At 43.0% G+C, this 20,899-nt stretch overlaps 1 non-coding gene across 1 annotated transcript; it reads right to left on the reverse strand.

Moving 5' to 3' along the window:
- Window positions 1-3,617: 3,617 nt before the first annotated feature.
- On the reverse strand, window positions 3,618-3,724 carry LOC145141575 (small nucleolar RNA R71). Its single transcript, XR_013722768.1, has one exon. It is a non-coding gene; the product is annotated as a small nucleolar RNA R71 (small nucleolar RNA).
- Window positions 3,725-20,899: the final 17,175 nt, after the last annotated feature.

Below are 20,899 nucleotides of genomic sequence, written 5' to 3' on the forward strand. Positions count from 1 at the left end.
ACAACTGCAGACTCATCGGCCACATACTTCCGAAGCTGAGAAACATGGAAGATGTTGTGGATCTGGTTAAGCCCATCAGGAAAATCCAGTCGGTATGCTACCTTTCCCACCCGGGCAGATATCCTGAATGGACCAACAAATCTAGGGCCAAGTTTGCCCTGCTTCCGAAATCGGATGACACCTTTCCATGGTGACAACTTCAAAAGCACCAAATCTCCCACCTAAAACTCGAGGTCCGAATGTCACCGATATGCATAACTCTTCTATCAGCTTTGTGTGAATCTCAACCTATCGCGCACGTGCTGAATCAACTCAGTGGTATTGAGTGCCACCTGAGTACTCCCCATGACCCAATGCCCGACCCTCCCCCCAGAAAAACCGGGTCCTACACCTCCTCCTATATAACAACTTAAAAGGCGGTCAGTCAATATTCGCATGATAACTGTCGTTGTAGGAGAATTCGGCCAGTGGAAGGTAGGTATCCCAACTCCCTCCACAATCTAATACACAATCCCGGAGCATATCTTCGAGCGTCTGAATCGTCTGCTCACTCTGATCGTCGGTATGGGAGTGATATGTTGTACTAAAATGCAACTGAGGACCCAACTCCTCATGAAATTTCCTCCAAAACCTGGAGGTGAAACGAACATCCCTGTCCAAAACCACCAAAATTGGCACCCCATGCCGAACCACCACCTATTGAATGCAGATGTCAGCTAACTTCTTAGCAGATATACTCTCGACAATCAATATGAAATGGGAACTCTTTGTCAATCTATCAAAAATGAACCAGATAGAATCAACTCCACGTACCGTCCTTGGCAGCTTTCTGATGAAATCCATGGTAATCTCTTCCCACTTCCACATGGGAATGGGTAATGGTTGCATCTTGTCGTGGGGTCTCTAATGTTCGACCTTGACTTTCCTGCAAGTTAAACACCGCTCGACAAACCATGCTATTTCCCTTTTCATACAGGGCCACCAATAACTCAACTTCAGATCTCTGTACATATTTGTGGCCCCTGGATGGATTGGAAACTTTAACTTATGTGCTTCTTCTAGAACTGTCTGTCTCACTCCACCATTTGTCGGAACCAAGCTCTACCACATTGAGTCAACAACCCCCGACTGTCAATGACAAATAAAGGAACCTGCCCTCTAATTCACTCAGCCTTCCAATTCTCCTTTTTCAATCCCTTCAACTGATCCTTTTTTATCAAATCCAACAAAGGCGAAGTAGCAACCATCCTCAAACAAATATCCCTGATAGGAGAACTCACGGCCTTACGGCTCAAAGCATTGGCCACCACATTGTCCTTCCTAGGGTGGTACAGGTGATATTGCCATATTTATACAGATTTTTAGGCAATAATTATTTACATTTTTACTAATAATTTGGTTATTTGCATAGAATAATGGTACTTATAAGCTAAAATTATATTTTGCAGCCAAATAGAAGCATTTTCGAAGATAGGGACTGAAATTGGCAAAACATGGAACTTTGGAGGCTTGAAGGAAAGAAGAATGGAAAATTCAGCAAATGACGTACTCACGACGTGAGTAATTTGATATTCACGATGTGAGTGGAGTGTACCAGAAGATATGCATCCGGGTGAAAGAGTCCTTGTCAAATACGTAAAACTCGCATTCACAATGTGAATCCTTATAGTTCACGACGTGAACTCGGTAAAATCAGATACTATAAATTCTCTTGCTCATTACGACTTAAAAAGCTTTTGGCTGGAGAAAAGGGTTTCAGAAGACGAATTTTAGCAGAAGAAAAGTCTTGGAAAAAGGTTTTCAACACCAAAAGAGTAGAGGTTCATAATTAGTTTAATTGTTGATACTTGAACATGTTCTATACTTTGATTTGTGTTTGTTTCTTTGCTACTATGAGTAGCTGAATCTAGCAACTCTTGTTTAGCTAGATGAAGCTTATGACATATAGTTTAATTTTTCATGGATTGTTAGTTGGTAATTTGCTTGTGTTCGATTTGTTACTACCCAGCATGTTAATAATTGTTTCTTTAGTTGCTTGAATTCATGTTCTGTGTAGTTAGTGAACATTAAACTGCATGAACTTGTTAACCTAGTGATTTAGTGAACACTAAATTGTTAGAGCTAGGATCGACCAAAATCTTAGATAGTAATTAAAGTAAATAAATTTAGCTGTGCTAGAGAACATAAATTATGACCATAATTGTGTTTGCATAATAAATCTTACATAGCATACTCATAATCTATAACTGGTTCTGTGTTTGATTGTGTGTGACCATGCATAGTTTTACATGAATTAGTCAAATATTAGTAAATTTGGACTTAAATTGCTAATAATATAATATTTGGTGACCAACTTGATAATCCATAATTGTTAACTAACCATAAGGAAGAAGTGGATTCGAACTAAACAGGAGTGTTTTTAGTAATTGATTGAATTTGAGTAAAGTTCGTCTGATCTTGTAAAATCAGATAAAACCCTTTTAAGCTGTTAATAATTAGGTTAATTTAGTAGTAAGTAGATTAATTAGTTAACACCGTTCCTTGTGATCGACACCCGACTTACCCAACTATTCTATAATTCGACTAGGTACACTACCTAGGTGCATTTTAGTTAGTTAAGTTAGTTAGGTTATAAATTATAAAATTAGTGGGTACTTTTGTGCACATAAAGTTTTTGGCGCCGTTGCCGGGGAACGGCTTAGTAATTGCTAATTTATTTGCATTAAATTAATCGATCCTTTTTGTGGGGTAAAACCTGCAAAGAGTTATTTTTTTTCAGTTTCAATTTTTTTTCTGCATTACAGAACTCACGGCGTGAGCGTTACAGGCTCACGATGTGAATCCTGTGATCCTCGTTTTCTTAGTTTTTAGTTTGTCTTTCTTAGTTCAGTTTTACGTTTTTGTTTATTTTGTTTATCTTGCAGAAGTACATGACCAGAGGGTCCAACACACCTTTGGTGCCACCTCTTGAAGATCCAGAGTCTGCCCTTCACAAAAAGAAAGATAAGAACGTGAAAGAAGATCAAACACCAAAGAAGACACCCTTACAAGAACTCAAGTCAGTGTTCTCAAAAAAGTCGGGGAAGAAAACGAGAGAATCAAGTTCATCTTCAAAGGACAAGAGCAAAGTTGAAAACCTAGAACCAACTCCCAACCCAAACGAATCAGAATACGAATCTGAAGCCGAGTTTGGACTATATACGAGCGAACCAGAAGACGAGCCAAGCAACGAAATGGCAAATATTGACGAGATGTTTATGGGAACTTACAAGAAACGTATCAGAGATGATGTTGGTCCAGGTTTGGTACAACCCGCGATTCCTGCCACTACCACATTCGAGTTGAAGGGCCACATCCTTACTGCACTGAAGGATATTCCATTCTATGGAAAAGATCATGAGGATGCTTTTAAGCACCTAGATGAAGTTAATGACATTGCGGATTATTTTAATGTTCCGAATGTGAATAGAGATACCGTCTTATTAAGGATGCTTCCCGTTACTTTTAAGGGAGCTGCTAAGGACCGGTTAAAAGCACTACCACCGGGTACAATCACTACTTGGGCTCAAATGTGTGAGTAGTTTCTAGACCAATTCTGTCCACCATCCAATATAGCTAAACTCAAGAAGGAAATAGCCAATTTTGAGCAAAACCTGGGGGAGTCACTTTACGAAGCTTGGGAGCGCTACAAGGGGTTGTTAAGGAATTGTCCTCAACATGATCTAAATGTTCAACAAGAGATGTCTATTTTCTACGATGGGGTCAATGTTATGACAAGACAACTCCTTGACTCTCAAGGGCCATTGACAAACAAGAATCCAAGGGAGGTCAAGGATTTAGTTGAAGAATTCGCAAGACACTCTCGTGAGTACCACAACCCAAGACAAGATGGAGCAAAAGGTAGTGGGGGTACACATTCTGAAGAAATGGCTGCTATGATGGCGATGCTCAATACTATGGACCGGAGATTGACACGAATGGACCAATCAGTTCATGCAATTAAAGTTGGGTGTGAACGATGCAATGGACCACACTTGACTAAAGATTGCAACTTGGATGAGTATGGGAACAAAAGGGCTCAAGTTTGCTACTCGAGTGGGGATAAGTATGATGAGGATTGGAGAAAACCAAAGAAAGAGTGGCTGCCATATGATGAATACAAGAAGCAAAAGGAAGAGAAATTTAAGCAGACAGGCCGAGGCTTCTATCAAAAAGAGCAACCACCAGCTGAAAACAAAGTAAACTTGGAAAATATTTTGACCCGATTTATGGAAGCATCCGAGAAAAAGCATGATGATACCGATGCAGTGCTAAAGGAACACATGAATATGATGAAAGAACAGTACAAAATGATGATTGACCAGCAAGCTTCCTTAAGAAATCATCAAGCATCGATTCATAGTTTAGAAGTCCAAGTTGGTCAACTCACTACTTTGGTGAATAACAAATTATCTTCACAATTTCCCGAAAAGAAAGTTCAACCTCATGTTATGGCTATTGATACTGAAGAAAAGGCGATCTCTGAGTTCCTAGAAGCCTTAGAAGTGGACTCAAAGCCATCTGAACCAAAGCCAAAGAAAACAAAACTCGAAAACGAAGAATTTGCTGGAATACCCAGTTCACGTCGTGAGCCCGCTATGCTCACGTCGTGGGCCCGGTCTAAACAGAAAATTTTTGTATATGTTCCATCTTATAAACCGCCTTTGCCATTCCCGTCTCGAGCACATCTTAGTCCACTAGAAAGGGAACATCTGGAGTTTATTCAACAAATAAAGGGTATTCCTATTAATACTCCTTTTATTGATTCACTTTCAAAAAGTCCAGAATACGCGAAGTTCCTACAAGATCTAATAAACACTCGACATGAATTGAAGAAGAATTCTAAAGTGATTCTTAGTGAGCAAAGTTCAAGGGCTGTATTAGGAGAGATACCTAAGAAGATGGGAGATCCTGGACGCCTCACTCTCCCATGTGAGTTTGGAAATAATTTGAAGACTTATGTTTTAGCCGATTCTGGGGCTAGCATAAATTTGATGCCTTTTTCGTTCTACCAAAAGTTAAATATTCAGAAAATGAAGGCAACAAAGATGACCATCCACATGGAAAATCGTTCAGTGACTCACCCAAGAGGGATTGTAGAAGACATCCTGGTTAAAATTGGGAAATTTGTTTTCCCAGTTGACTTTGTCATTATGGATATGAAGGAGGATGCTAATGTCCCCATTATTCTTGGTTGCCCTCTACTGAATACTGCTAGAGCTCTTGTTGATATTCGTGAATCCAAGCTCACATTGAGGGTTGGTGATGAAGAGGAGACTTTTGGAATACAAGATGGTTTCCAAGGAAATAACGTTCAAGGTGAAGTGTTCAATATAGAAGATGATGATGAGCTTGCAGAATTAGAGAAATTAATGGAAGAAGAAATCAAAACAATTCAGCAAGGAAAGCGCACTAAGCCAAGAGCTTCTGTTCCACTTGTGTTCGAGGTGTTTGCTTACAAAACACCAACATCTTGGGTGAGCAAGGAAAATGATGAAATGTCGAGTGATGAAGAAGTAGTTACATCAAAGGTGACTAGTCCAGTGGTGAAGGAAGAAAATGATACTATGGAGCTTAAGTGTGAAGACAAATTAGAGACTAAAGGGATAAAACGTAAGCTCGATGGAGACGAAGTCAAGGCTAAAAAGGAGAATTCTAAAAAGGCGTATATTCGTCGAGTTCAAGCTTACAAGAGACGTTTCAAGGAGCAAAAGAACCAGGTGGTGGACTCTTCTGATGATTCAACGTAGGAGGCACGGAGTCCAGCTCAAGACTCCTTAAAAAGAAGCGCTTCTCGGGAGGCAACCCGAGTTTGGTTTGCGTTTTCTTTCTTTTTTCTTTTTAGTTTTTGCATTTTTAGTTTTAGGGAAATCGATCATATCATCCAAATCATTTTATACATAATATAACACTGAGTGTGGGGTCCTTAAAAATTAAGTGGTAATAATTAAAAAATCTAGTTAATAGACAAATTTGGAGTTTATAATTAATTTCATGATCAGACAGTACTCACGCCGTGAATCATTATGATTCACGAAGTGAGTCCAGGTTGAAACGGACAATGTATTCCTTAGCACATTATTAGTCCAGCCCACTCCATGTTACAGTCCTATATAATTAATTGGCCCAATTGTACAGCCCAAACGGACTCACGACGTGAACCCTTTAGAATTCACGATGTGAATCCTGAAACACACGGGACCACAGATTAAAGATAGAAAACTCATTGACCTACTTCATTCTTTATTTCCCACGAAGTGAGAAGTTGTTTTCTGGTCCCCCCTCTTCGCGATTGCGGCCGATTCCATTATTTAATCATCTTTTGCTTACGTAATCCTCCAAATTAGGTAAATTAATCTTTTTTACATTGTCTATTATTGATTTAATTGCTAGACTTAGGGGTTAGGGTTTGCTTTTCATTATATTATCAAAATCAATTCCCTAAAGGTTTGAATTTGTTATTGCATGCTCCTAGAATGTGCTTAGATATGGTCTGGAAATAAACCCCAAGCATTGTATTAGCCCGATTTGTACACAGCATTGCTGATTCTGACTTCACGACGTGAATCTTTAGGGATTCATGACGTGAATCCTGGGACTTGACATTTCTTGTTCTGTTTAATTCTAATATTTTGGGATGTTTTGTTGGCTGTGTTTTATGATTATTTTTGTAGCAATGGCTCCCAGGAGAGAAATTCCGACAGGGGTGTCGAGTTTACATCCGTTCTACAATTTCCCAACAACAATGTCCCAAGAAATTTTGACCCGCTGGAACAACCGTTTGGGGTGGCTTTACAACCGTGAGATTGTTGTTGCCCCTACAATTAATTGGGCAAGGTTAAGGGAGGTTGGGCTTGTTGATCAAATGTCCCAGTATCTCACGAAAATATTTTTGGGAAATGGATTTTCATTTACGTGTAAAGGGTGGCACAACTTGTTTAGAATTCAAGAGAGGGTTTATAAGGAATTTTGTGTGGAGTTCTTCTCGACAGTGACATTCCAAGAGAATGTCCACGACCCTCATTTTTAGCGAGCTTTGGTATTCCGTCTCGGGGGAGAGTACCATGAATGCAACCTTGTGGAGTTTTCTTGGAGGGTGGGGATATATAATCCCCAAGAGGCAATGACTTCTGAGTTTGGCATGTTCTTGAGGGAGGCGGTCAGAAGTTATGCAGATGGTGCTACTGTGTTTATTTTCTGGCACAATATTGCATCCGGGATATTCAATTCCGGAGTGTCACCGGAGAGCAGCATTCGGTCCCCTATCCACCGATTACTCCACCGATGTATCACGTTTTCCATCAACCACAGGAGGCATGGGGATAGAGTAACGAAGCAGAATATGTTTTTCTTATGGTGTATCTTACAGTCGGGAGTGTGTTGCAACATTCCTTACTTTTTGGCACGCTTTCTGGTTGATTCTGTTGCTAGTTCTCGCCCCGGGAGCCCTATCTGTGGAGGGCAATTCATTACACGTTTGGCCCGATCGTATGGTTTGCTTTTTCCTGATATTACCCGTTCCATGACTTGTATGGATGGTAATGAGTTTAGCATGGGTTATTTGGAGACAATGCGGGTTGTTCAAAACTTTGGATCTCACTGGGGTATTTTGGCATCAGATGATGAGGGTGGTGACCAGTCGGGTGATCAACCCGAGCAGCAGCCGCAACGACGGCCAAGGCGAAGGAATATGAGAGGGAGAGGTGAACGAGGACAACCGGTGCACCAACAAGCACCCTTTGGAGGACCAAATTTTGGGGGTGATATGGCTGGTTATTTTGATCAGCTGTCTTTGAGTACTAATTGGATTGGTGGTACAATGGAGAATATGGTCCGACATTTCCAGATTGAGCAACCACCACATTTGGGTCACTACCCCATCTGCCCAACGTGGAGCTCCTATCAACAGTCAAGGGGAGATGAAGCGGGCACAAGTGGAGCACATCACGATGAAGAAGATGATGATTGCTAAAAGATGAAGCCCATTGACGCATTTTACTACATGGGTCACCACTTTTCTTCTTAGGATTGTTATGAAGATTACTTTAGCTAGGTTTCTTTACCATTTAATGTGGCGTATGCTTTCCCACATTATTCTTCTTGCTTGGAGATTTACACCACCTTTGTTGAAGTTTGGAGTCTCGATTCCATATTTTATTAACGCTTATTATATCTCGCAATGATCAAGATTCAAGTTCATATTTCGAAGAAGTTCCACATTCGAGATGCGAATTTTGTCCACACTTATGGAGTTCGATCACGCCACTATCCCAGGGGAGTCTGTTCATTTTTCTCCCTTTTATTGCTTTTAATTAGTTTATGCATACAATGAGGGCACTGTATGTAATAAGTGTGGGGTAGGAGGTCGAAAAAGTAATTGCTTAGATTGTTAAAAGTAAACTGCTAGAATTTAGTAAAATTAAAAAATTTTAGAAATAGATTTGGAATAATAATCTAAATAAAAATTTCTAGTAGTAATAATAGTTTGAACTGCAGTTGCTAATGTTGCATGGGGTGATCCGATAAGAGCCCAAATATTTAGTTGAGCCAATATACGTTCTAGTGCATTTGTGGCCTCCCTTTATTCTAGTGAAATCATGGGACAAAAACACAACCTTGCTTGGTTTGAGGGATGCAATAAGTTTAGCATCGTGTACTTGAAATGTATCCAGGAAAACTATTATCTTTAACCAATAAAGGTTGAAGTTGAGCGCCCCTGCTTAAGCATGTAGGGTTTTGAGTGAAAGAAAAAAAAGTGAGTTACATGTTAAAAAAAAAAAAGAGAGAGAATTACAAGAAAAGTTTGAAGAATTTTGGAGCAATTAAAGTGAAGATTAGAAGATCAAAGTTCAAAAGTGGAAGATACCAAAAACCAAAAGTTGGTGAATTCAAGGAAATTAAAGTCGAATTATCAAAGAGTGAAGAATTCCAAAAATAGCTCCATAGTGGTATCAAAAATTTGTAATTTTCTAGTTATGTATGCTTAGATTGCTCAACCAAAAATACCTTGAGGTTAGGAGGTTCTCTACGGATGGATTCGGAGGGATGCATAAAATGTGCATTGTTCAAAAGAAGTGGGCGAGTGTTTATGAGGATTGTTAGTATTTAGAACTAAGGGGGGTCCTTAGGAAAAATTTTAGACACAAATACACGCGTTGAGGTCTTGGCATAATGGCTGAGTTTGAGTTGTATCGTTCTATGTGATGTTGGTGATTAAGGTTTGAATTAAAAAAAATTAGATTTGCTTGAGGGCAAGCAAAGCACAAGTGTGGGGTATTTTGATATTTCCATATTTATACATATTTTTAGGCAATAATTATTTACATTTTTACTAATTATTTGGTTATTTGCATAGAATAATGGTACTTATAAGCTAAAATTGTATTTTGCAGCCAAATAGAAGCATTTTCAAAGATAGGGACTGAAATTGGCAAAACATGGAACTTTGGAGGCTTGAAGGAAAGAAGAATGGAAAATTCAGCAAATGACGTACTCACGACGTAAGTAATTTGATATTCACAACGTGAGTGGAGTGTTCCAGAAGATATGCATCCGGGTGAAAGAGTCATTGTCGAATACGTAAAACTCGCATTCACGACGTGAATCCTTCTAGTTCACGACGTGAACTCGGTAAAATCAGATACTATAAATTCTCTTGCTCATTACGACTTAAAAAGCTTTTGGCTGGAGAAAGGGTTTCAGAAGACGAATTTTAGCAGAAGAAAAAGTCTTGGAAAAAGGTTTTCAACACCAAAAGAGTAGAGGTTCATAATGAGTTTAATTGTTGATACTTGAACATGTCTTATACTTTGATTTGTGTTTGTTTCTTTGCTACTATGAGTAGCTGAATCTAGCAACTCTTGTTTAGCTAGATGAAGCTTATGACATATGGTTTAGTTTAATTTTTCATGGATTGTTAGTTGGTAATTTGCTTGTGTTCGATTTGTTACTACCCAACATGTTAATAATTGTTTCTTTAGTTGCTTGAATTCATGTTCTGTGTAGTTAGTGAACATTAAACTGCATGAACTTGTTAACCTAGTGATTTAGTGAACACTAAATTGTTAGAGCTAGGATCGACCAAAATCTTAGATAGTAATTAAAGTAAATAAATTTAGCTGTGCTAGAGAACATAAATTATGACCATAATTGTGTTTGCATAATAAATCTTACATAGCATACCCATAATCTATAACTGGTTCTGTATTTGATTGTGTGTGACCGTGCATAGTTTTACATGAATTAGTCAAATATTAGTAAATTTGGACTTAAATTGCTAATAATATAATATTTGGTGACCAACTTGATAATCCATAATTGTTAACTAACCATAAGGAAGAAGTGGATTCGAACTAAACATGAGTGTTTTTAGTAATTGATTGAATTTGAGTAAAGTTCGTCTGATCTTGTAAAATCAGATAAAACCCTTTTAAGCTGTTAATAATTAGGTTAATTTAGTAGTAAGTAGATTAATTAGTTAACACCATTCCCTGTGATCGACACCCGACTTACCCAACTATTCTATAATTCGACTAGGTACACTGCCTAGGTGCATTTTAGTTAGTTAAGTTAGTTAGGTTATAAATTATAAAATTAGTGGGTACTTTTGTGCACATCAACGGGATCCCGCAATCACAATCCTTTAGCACATCCAATCATCTCCGTTGCCGCATATTCAAATTTTTGGTCCATCATGTACCTCAAACTCTTGTGGTTAGTGCAAATAGTACACCTAACCCCATACAGACAGTGCCTCCAAATCTTGAGGGCAAAAAACACAGCCCCCCAACTCTAAATCGATCGTAAGGTAATTCGCCTCATGAGGCTTCAACTGCCTCAAAGTGTAAGAAATCACATGACCCCTCTACGTAAGGACAACTCCCAAACCCGAAATAGAAGCGTCATAATAGACCACGAAATCATCCAAACCCTCGAGAAGCATGAGAATCGGGGCCTCGGACAATCTCTGCCTCAGAGTCTTAAGAACCAACTATTGATCAAACCCCCACTCGAAAGTCACATTCTTCTTCGTCAAGCGGGTCAAAGGAACTGCAATCTTGGAGAAATCTTGGATAAATCTCCGATAATACCCTACGATACCTAGGAAACTCTGAATCTCAGATGGGGTCCTTGGGACCTCCCATTGCATCATGGCCTCGATCTTGTTCGGGTCAACCAATATACCCCTTTGGTTGACGATGTTCCCCAAGAACCGCACCTCGCACAACCAGAAATCATATTTTTAGAATTTGGAATTAAGCCTCTCCCTCCCCAAGGTCTCCAACACCTCTTGCAAGTGATCCGCATGCTGCTCCTTGGTCTTGGAGTAGACCAGGATATCATCTATGAATACTATCACTGACCGATCCAGCATCGGCTTACAAACCCGGTTCATGAGATCCATGAACGCTGCTGGTGCATCGGTGGCCCTGAAAGGCATCACTACGAACTCATAATGACCATAACGATCCCTGAAGGCTGTCTTCTGTAGATCATCATCCCTGACCCTCATCTGATGGTAACATGATCACACATCAATCTTGGAAAACGAAGATGTGACCTGAAGCTGGAAAAATAAGTCATCAATCATCGGGAGTGGGTAACGGGTTTTCACCGCTAGCTTATTCAACTCTCGGTAGTCAATGCACATCTTGTGTGAACCGTCCTTCTTCTTTACGAATAGGATTGTTGCTCCCCATGGTAAGCTACCCGGTTGAATAAATCCCTTGTCTAGCAGCTTCTGAAGTTGCTTAGACAACTCATGCATCTCTGGTGGTGCCAAACGATACAGTGCCTTAGCTATGGGAGCTGCTCCAGGAATCAAATCAATCTTGAACTTGACTTGCCAGTCGGTAGGTACTCCGGGTAACTCCAAAGGAAACACATTGGGGAAAGCACGTACAATAGGCACCTCACTCAACGTCATCGCCCCATTAACTTGAGTATCCGCCATATAAGCCAAAAATACCGAACAACCCTGCTGAAGATATCTCCTGGCCTTTGCAGTTGAATAGAGAGTCAACCCATGCGAAGCTTCCTCGCCATGAAAAACTAGATCTCCCCCAATTGTGGTTCGAACTCTCACTAACTGGTGCTCACAGTCGATCATGGCCCCAATGGGGACCAACCAAATCTATCCCGATAATAACCTTCGATCCTCGCAGAGGAATCGACACCAAGTCAATAAAGTATTTCTCACTAAACAGATTTAGGACACACCAACGATGAACCCTCGAAGCACTCCCAGTATGGTCATCCACAATCTTAACCTCCAATGGGAAATCTAGAGTCCCGGGAGCATCACAAAACTTATTGCCAAGTGCAAGAGATACAAAGGATCCGGTAGCACCCGAATCAAACAGAACATGAGAAGACATACCATTAACCAAAAAGGTCCCTATACAAGGTCAAATATAATCATGAGCACAAATAAAGAAAGCAATAAAATATAGAAATAAGTCACATACACATCCGATGCTGCACGGGCCTCGTTGGTGGTCAGCTGAAATGCCCTGCTCTTCACCACATGTGCATTCGCCTTGCCTTGGCGGCCATCGGTAATCCTCAAGGTGGTTGGCGCAAGCGCCTCCACTGCTCCTCCATACAATCTCAGACAATCGGCCCTTTTATAGCTAGTTTGATTGCAATGGAAGAAAATCAGAGCACTCCTGGGGTAGTCCCTACTCATGTGGCCTGGCTGACCACAACCAAAACATACTGAACTCGTCAATCGACACTCCCCACCGTGCGTCTTGTCTCACTTATCGCAGAGGCTCAGGACCTAAGGGCCTCTGGTGCATGAATCGGAAGTCTTGGGCCTCTTAGCCTGGCATACCGCTGTCTATACTTGCTCTGGCTTCCGTTTCGTGTGAAACTCCAACTCAATCTCCTGCTCACGGGCGTTCTCGATCATATCATTCATGGACTTGCACCTCAAGAAGATCACAAACTCCCTGATATCCTCTCTCAACAAATCATGGTATCTTGTATTGTTCATATCCTCATCCGCAACATACTGCGGAACCAACAAAGCCCTCTCCTAGAATTTGGCGGTAATCTTTGCCACAGTCTCAGTAGTCTGGAAAAGGTCCTGAAACTCCCTCGTCAACTGATCCACCTCGATAGCTAGTGCAAACTCCATCTGGAACCTCGAAACAAAATCCTCCCATGTCATGACTACCACTACTGCTGACCCTACAGTTCGACTAACCTCCTCCCACCAGTCTCGTGCTCGGTCCCTCAATAGTTAGGATGCAAATCCCAGCTTTGCTCCCTCGGGGCAAAAACTCGTCCGCTGAGTATTCTCCATGACAGAGATCCAACATCGGCCACCAATGGGGTCCTTAACTCAAGAGCTCTACAGGCCTTAAACTTGTAACGCCTGGTTTCTGGTATGTATTTAAACTTATAATTTATTCATTTTTATAGAGCAACTCGACGAGTCGGAAGCCCCAGACTCGTCGAGTAGAGATGTTTTGGACCGCATGTTTTGGTGACAAACTCGACGAGTTGGGAGGCCTCAACTCGACGAGTTGGCTGGGTAAAATGAAACCCTACTTCTAGGGTTTTCACCCTATTTAAACACCTTAAACCTTTCATGATGGCCTCATTTCCCAGCCTCCACTATCCTAACCCTAAATCTTGAAACCCTAAGGCATTTGTGAGAGTTTGTGAGTTTTTTTGGGTGTTTTTGGTGTGTGTTGAAGCCATTAGAAGAAGGAAAAGCTTGAAGACTCAAGAAGGAGCTTATAGATCCAGAATCCTTGCCTCATCCACGACCCTTTTCTGGTATAAAGCTTGAACCTTGCCTTGTAGTTGTTTAGATCTTCTTTTAGGGTTATTTTGCTTGGTTTTGGACCAAATATCATGGTCCTTGGGAGTTGGACGTCCCAGATGGTTTAACACTTCAGATCTAGGGTCTTGAGGGATTTTCATGGCATAAAGGTGCTAACTTTATGGCCATGGAAGTCCCATGGAACCATTAGACCATCATTTTGATCCTTCAAGCTCCAAATGGCCATACATGTGGATAAAGTTTAAGACTTTACGTGACCTTCCAATCCCTAGAGTCCAGATCTATGACCTTATGGTCTATCTTGTAGTTTTAGTGGCTTTTGGATGAAGACTTTGGCATTTGTGGGTTAGGATTCGAGCTTAATATCATTAGGAAGGGCATTAATGGGTAAAGTTGGAAACTTTACCCTCCTAGAGGCATTTCTAGTCTAGATCTGGAGTATAGGGTGTAGATTTGAAGAAAAAATGCCTTAATGCATTAAGAAGAGTTAACAGACTGAAGAACTTGACGAGTTCATGGAAGGATTCGACGAGTTGTATTGAGGAGTCTCGATTCTGTTGAAAAGGAAGAACTCAGTGAGTTGGAGGAAAACTCGACGAGTTAGATCGCGATTTCACGATTCTGTGATTTATGGGAACTCGACGAGTTGAAGGGCAAACTCGACGAGTTGAGTCAACTCGGAGCATTGACTTTGACTTTGACTTTGACTTGGACCAAAATTGACCCTTAAGGGATTATGAGAATGAAAGGGTAATTAAGGAAATTTGTTATGTGTAGGGATTGAGTTGGGTTGATATTCGGAGTCGGGGACTGTTCAGCTACTTCCAATTTTTGAGGTGAGTTACCTTCCTGGTATAAGTGGGTCGAAGGCACCAATACCGGCCTACTAGTAGTTGTTTACAGTAGAGATGATTGTCTTTGTGATAATTGTCTGGTATGCCACTATCTGCTGAGATTTATATGCTTGTATGCTATTTTATTACGTGGTTGTGGGAGGGGTGAAGCAGACCCCGTAACCGGTCGGAAGAGACCGAAGGGGTAGGCCAGCACCCAGATATGCTAGGCAGTATGTGATTTATGTGCTTATATGCTAGGATATTATGCAGTAGTGATATGGGTGAAATAGACCCCGTAACCGGTTGAAAGAGACCGAAGGGGTAGGCCAACACCCAGATATGCTAGGCAGTTACCAGTTGAAAGATACCGAAGGGGTAGGCCAGCACCCTGATATGCTAGGCGGTTACCGGTTGAAAGAGACCGAAGGGGTAGGCCAACACACTGATATGCTAGAAAGTACCGGTTGAAAAAGACCGAAGGGATAGACCGGCACACAGATATGCTAGGCAGTATGTTTATTGTATGGTATGTGGTATGATGGGGGGACTCACTAAGCTTCGTGCTTACGGTTTTCAGTTTTGGTTTCAGGTACTTCTACTTCGAAAGGAAAGGAACCGACATGATCGCAGCGCATCACACTATGACTTTCCGGACATGAGATCTTTGGGAGTTGTACTATGATGTTGTTTTCTTATGACATGTTTTGAGATATTGTTTTTTATTATGATATGGGGTGACACTTTTGATGTTTCCAGACCACTGGTTTTTATAATTACGTAATTAAAAATGAAATTTTTGGTCATGAATTTAGGATGTTACAAAACTCCCAAAATGTGGGATTTCGAGCTCCTATCTGACCCGTAGCAATCTCGGATCGAAAATGCCTGAGCCTCTCATCCATCAACTCCATAATCCACTCCTTGATGGTACCGAACATCACAAGAGTAGCATCCAAGATACCGCGAGTAACCTCAGGCGCAATGAACTCGCGCAGCCTCTCATCAATTGGTTCTGTACCCGAGCCAGAACCTAACCAGAATTAGAACCTCCTCGAGTAGTCATCACCATACTCAAAATGAAACATAAACATAATAACAATCAACATAAGTCTCGAGAAAAGTCTTACTATACATGTATCCTTAGAGTCTCCAGGTCTGCCCTTGTCTCAGGTACAGATCTTGTGCTTCAGTAGTACGGGCCCAATACTACCTTTCACACCTATCTATACCTTCCTCGAGAGTCGTCCTGATTTGTAACACCCAAAATTTCAAACCAATTTAAACTTTTAAAACATGTCAAGTTCATCAAAACATTACAACTTTGTTTTCAAAATGTTATTTATCAGAGTATTCCCAGAAACATAAACATAATATGAGGAGCTGTACGATCATGCCTTCGCCTTGCCACGATCCCCTGATGTACCTGAAACAATAAACTGAAACTGTAAGCCCGAAAGCTTAGTGAGTTACCCCCAAAATACCGATACACATACAGTCCACATAACCATATCAGTAATAACATATCATAACAAACTGAAACAGAACCACACGTAACGGGTCCACAGCTTTACAGACTGGAATACCCCTGGGCCCACAATGTGAGTCCGGAATGCCTACCGGGCCCTCAGCTCACATCTGGATTGCCACCGAGCCCTCAGTACGATTCTGGAATGCCTACCGGGCCCTCAGCTCGTATCTGGAATGCTCCCAAGTCCTCAGTATGAGTCTGGAATGCCTACCGGGCCCTCAGCTCATATCTGGAATACTATGGGGTTTGTTGGCTACCGCACGGAGCAGTACAACCTCAACCCATCCCACTTAACATGTCGACATGTAACAGATAAATGCACATACAGGTAATCAATCAGTATCACAGGTAGTCCTACAGACCTACCCTCTAGCATATCAAACTAGCATGCGTAACCAACTCATACTCAACATAATACAACTACTAGGATATCATATCCAATGGGCCGGCCTTGGTGCCTTAGACCCCTTAGTATAGTGAGGATAACTCACCTCGCAAATGTCGACCCAGAAGATAAAACCCAACTCTCGAATCACTTGGCACAGGCTCCACCACCTAATACCATAGCACAATATACTCATAAGTCCTTAACCTTATAAGGTACTCCATAACCCACTAGTCAACCCCTGGTCAAAGTCAAAGTCCTCAGCCAAGGTCAACAGTACATGTTGACCTTACTCGCCGAGTACCCTCGGCTACTCGTCGAGTTCCTTGAAACACTAACCCACTCGCCGAGTCATCGAGGTGACTCGTCGAGTTTCTCCGATTCTCGACCAAACTCTAAGGCCACCCGTCGAGTTTTCCTTTTTGCACACGACGGACACACATACATTCATAACTTGGGGAAAACTCATCTGACTCGTCGAGTTGTTCTTCAACTCGCCGAGTCTTATGGTAATCTTCATCGGACTCGCCGAGTTGTTCATCCAACTCGTCGAGTCCACGGCCATCTTCATGTGACTCGCCGAGTCAACCTTGCGACTCGCCGAGTCCATTCAGTCCTTTTTCCATACAGACTTGTTTTGAGCCATGCAGCGGTTCCAAATCACAGATCCAAGCTTCTAGGGCATGCTTATCACGTAAAGTTGCAAACTTTACGTGCATGCATGGCTATAAAGGCTCTAAGTGACTATTTTAAGTCCTTAATGGAACTTCATGCTCAAGAGGGACCTTAATCATGACCAAAGCTGAAACTTTATGCTTATAGAATCCAATGAGGGTCCAGATCTGAAGTTACAACCTCAGATCTAGCCCATAGCTTATCTTTCCAACTTAATATCTCACCAAAAACCCTAAAACTCAACCAATAGAAGAGATTCACAAGGAAAAAGGTGATTTGGTTACCTCCAGAAGATGATAACTGAGATAAGAGTTGATTCCCACACTCTACTTGCTCCAATCTCCTTCTCCTCTAAGCCTTCCCCCTCCAAGGATCCTCTCTTCAAGATTCAAACACACAAAGGGAACACACACGTATTAGGGTTTTCTGAGCTCTCAAATGACAGCAAAGAGGCCAAAGGAGGCTTATCATTCCTTAAATAGGATACAAAACCCCGAGATTTAGGGTTTCATCTGCCAGCTCCTACTCGTCGAGTCTCTTAGTGGACTCGTCGAGTAGGTTACTAAACACGCGTTCCAACCCCGCTGCTACTCGACGAGTAAGGCAACCAACTCGTCGAGTAGGACATTAAACCAATTAACCCTTTACTTAAGTCCATACCTGGAATCGGGGCGTTACAATTCTCCCCCACTTGAACTAGACTTCGTCCTCGAAGTCTGTTGCAGCGAATAACTCCGGGTAATGCTCCCGCATTTCGGCCTCCGTCTGCCACGTCCACTCAGACCCCCTTCGATGCTCCTACTGTACTTTCACCAAAGATATCTCCTTATTCCTCAGAATCTTCATCTTCTTCTCCAAAATGGCCACAGGTCTCTCCACATAGTTCAGGCGCTCATCGACCTGAATATCCTCCAGCGATACCACTGCCTCCTGGTCCATGATGCACTTTCACAGCTGCGAAACGTGGAAAGTGTTGTGTATCCGACTAAGCTCCTCCGGCAGCTCTAGCCTGTAAGCTACCTTGCCAACCCGGGCAATGATCCTGAACGGCCCAATATATCGGGGGCCCAATTTTCCCCTCTTCCTGAAGCGAATCACGCCTTTCCAGGGCGAGACCTTCAGGAGTACCATGTCACCCACCTGAAATTCCAACTCCGATCGGCGTCTGTCGGCATAACTCTTCTGCCGACTCTGAGCGGTCTGCAAACGCTGTCTAACCTGCTGGATCTTTTCGGTAGTCTGCAAGACTACCTCCGTACTACCCATCACTCTATGTCCAACTTCACCCCAATAGACCGGGGTGCGACATCTCCGCCCGTACAACAGCTCGAATGGCGGGGCGCCAAGGCTAGAATGATAGCTGTTGTTGTAGGCGAACTCCGCAAGCAGTAGGTGAGAATCCCAACTCCCACCGAAATCAATGACGCACGCCCTCAACATGTCCTCGAGGGTCTGAATAGACCGTTCGCTCTGGCCGTCCATCTGTGGGTGGAATGCAGTGCTGAAGTGCAACCGCGTGCCCAGCTCCTCGTGAAACTTTTGCCAGAAGCGGGAGGTAAAACTGACATCCCGATCAGAGACAATGGAGACAGGAACCCCATGGCGAGACACAATCTCGCGAACGTACAATTCGGCCAATTTCTTGGCCGATGAGCTCTCCCGTATAGCCAAGAAGTGGGCGCTCTTGGTCAATTGATCCACGATGACCCATATAGCATCAAACCCCCTTGCCGTCCTCGGCAACTTGGTAATAAAATCCATCGTGATCTGTTCCCATTTCCACATGGGAATCTCTAGGGGCTGTAGCTTTCCATGCGGCCTCTGATGCTCGGCCTTGACCATCCTACAGGTCAAGCACCTCTCGACGTACCAAGCGATATCTCGCTTCATGCACGACCACCAATAGCTCAAACTCAAATCCCTATACATCTTGGTGGCCCCCGGGTGAATAGAGAAATGAGACTTATGAGCCTCCTCCATAACCGTCTGCCTAACCCCACCAGACATCGGAACCCAAACCCGACCGCATCGGGTCAATAGTCCCCGACTATCCTGTATGAACCGGGTATTCTCACCCTTGATTCTCTCCAGCTTCCAATTCTCCGGTCGCATGCCCTCTACCTGGGCATCTCTGATCAAACTCACAAGCGGAGAATCCACCGCTATCCTCATATATACCGTGGGGGTGGAAGACCCAGCTGACTTGCGGCTCAAAGCATCCGCAACCACATTCGCTTTACCGGGGTGGTAAAGGATCTCACAATCGTAGTCCTTGACTACATCCAACCACCTGCGCTGCCTCATGTTCAGGTTCGGCTGATCCATGATATGTCTCAAGCTCTTGTGATCCGTGTAAATGGTACAGCGGATCCCATAGAGGTAATGTCTCCATATCTTGAGGGCGAACACCACCGCCCCCAGCTCCAAGTCATGCGTAGGGTATCTCGTCTCATGCGGCTTCAGGTGCCGCGATGCGTAGGCTATCACTCGTCCTCTCTGCATGAGGACCGCCCCTAAACCTGTGATGGATGCATCACAGAACACCACAAAATCCTCAACTCCCTCTGGGAGTGTCAAGACTGGTGCCTCACACAAACGCTGACGGAGGGTCTCAAACGCCCTCTGCTGCTCGGGACCCCACCAGAAATCCACCCCCTTCCTCGTCAGACGAGTGAGGGGTACTGCAAACTTGGAGAAATCCCGTATGAACCTCCGGTAGTACCCTGCCAATCCCAAAAAGCTCCTAATATCTGAGGGAGATTTCGGAATCTCCCACTGCATAACCGCCTCGATATTGGTCGGATCGACCAAAATCCCCTCCTGGTTAACGAGGTGTCCGAGGAACTGGACCTCTCGTAACCAAAACTCACACTTTGAGAACTTGGCGTACAGCCGTTCTCGTCTCAGAACTCCCAACAGCTCTCGCAGATGCTCCTCATGCTGCTCTCGGGTCTTGGAATACACCAAGATATCATCTATAAACACTATGACCGAGCGATCAAGCATCGGTCTGCAGACCCGATTCATCATGTCCATGAACACCGCTGGCGCGTTGGTGAGCCCAAACGGCATCATCACGAACTCGTAATGTCCATAACGAGTTTGAAACGCGGTCTTCTCCACGTCCTCCTCTTGACCCTGACCTGATGATACCCAGACCTCAAGTCTATCTTGGAAAACCAAGATGCGCCCTGTAACTGATCGAAGAGACCGTCTATCCTCGGGAGTGGGTAACGGTTCTTCACCGTCAACTTATTCAACTCCCGGTAATCGATACACATCCGGTGCGAACCGTCCTTCTTCCAAACAAAAAGTATCGGTGCTCCCCATGGAGAACTGCTAGGTCGAATGAACTGCTTGCCCAGCAGTTCCTGTAGCTGCGACGACAGCTCCTGCATCTCTGGTGGTGCCAATCGGTACGGCGCCTTAGCGATAGGGGCCGCACCTGGCACCAGGTCGATCTGAACTCGACCTGCCTCTCCGGAGGGATTCCTGGCAACTCCTCCGGAAACACATCTGCAAACTCCCTGACCACCGATACATCGGAAACCGAAATCTAATCCCTGACTCGCGTATCTACCACATACGCTAGATAACCCGCACACCCGTGCTGAATGTACTTTTGAGCCCTGGCAGCTGAG

This window comes from Lactuca virosa, chromosome 9, assembly GCF_052849685.1.
Source record: "Lactuca virosa cultivar CGN04683 chromosome 9, Lactuca_virosa_CGN04683_v6, whole genome shotgun sequence".
Lineage (NCBI taxonomy): Eukaryota > Viridiplantae > Streptophyta > Magnoliopsida > Asterales > Asteraceae > Lactuca > Lactuca virosa.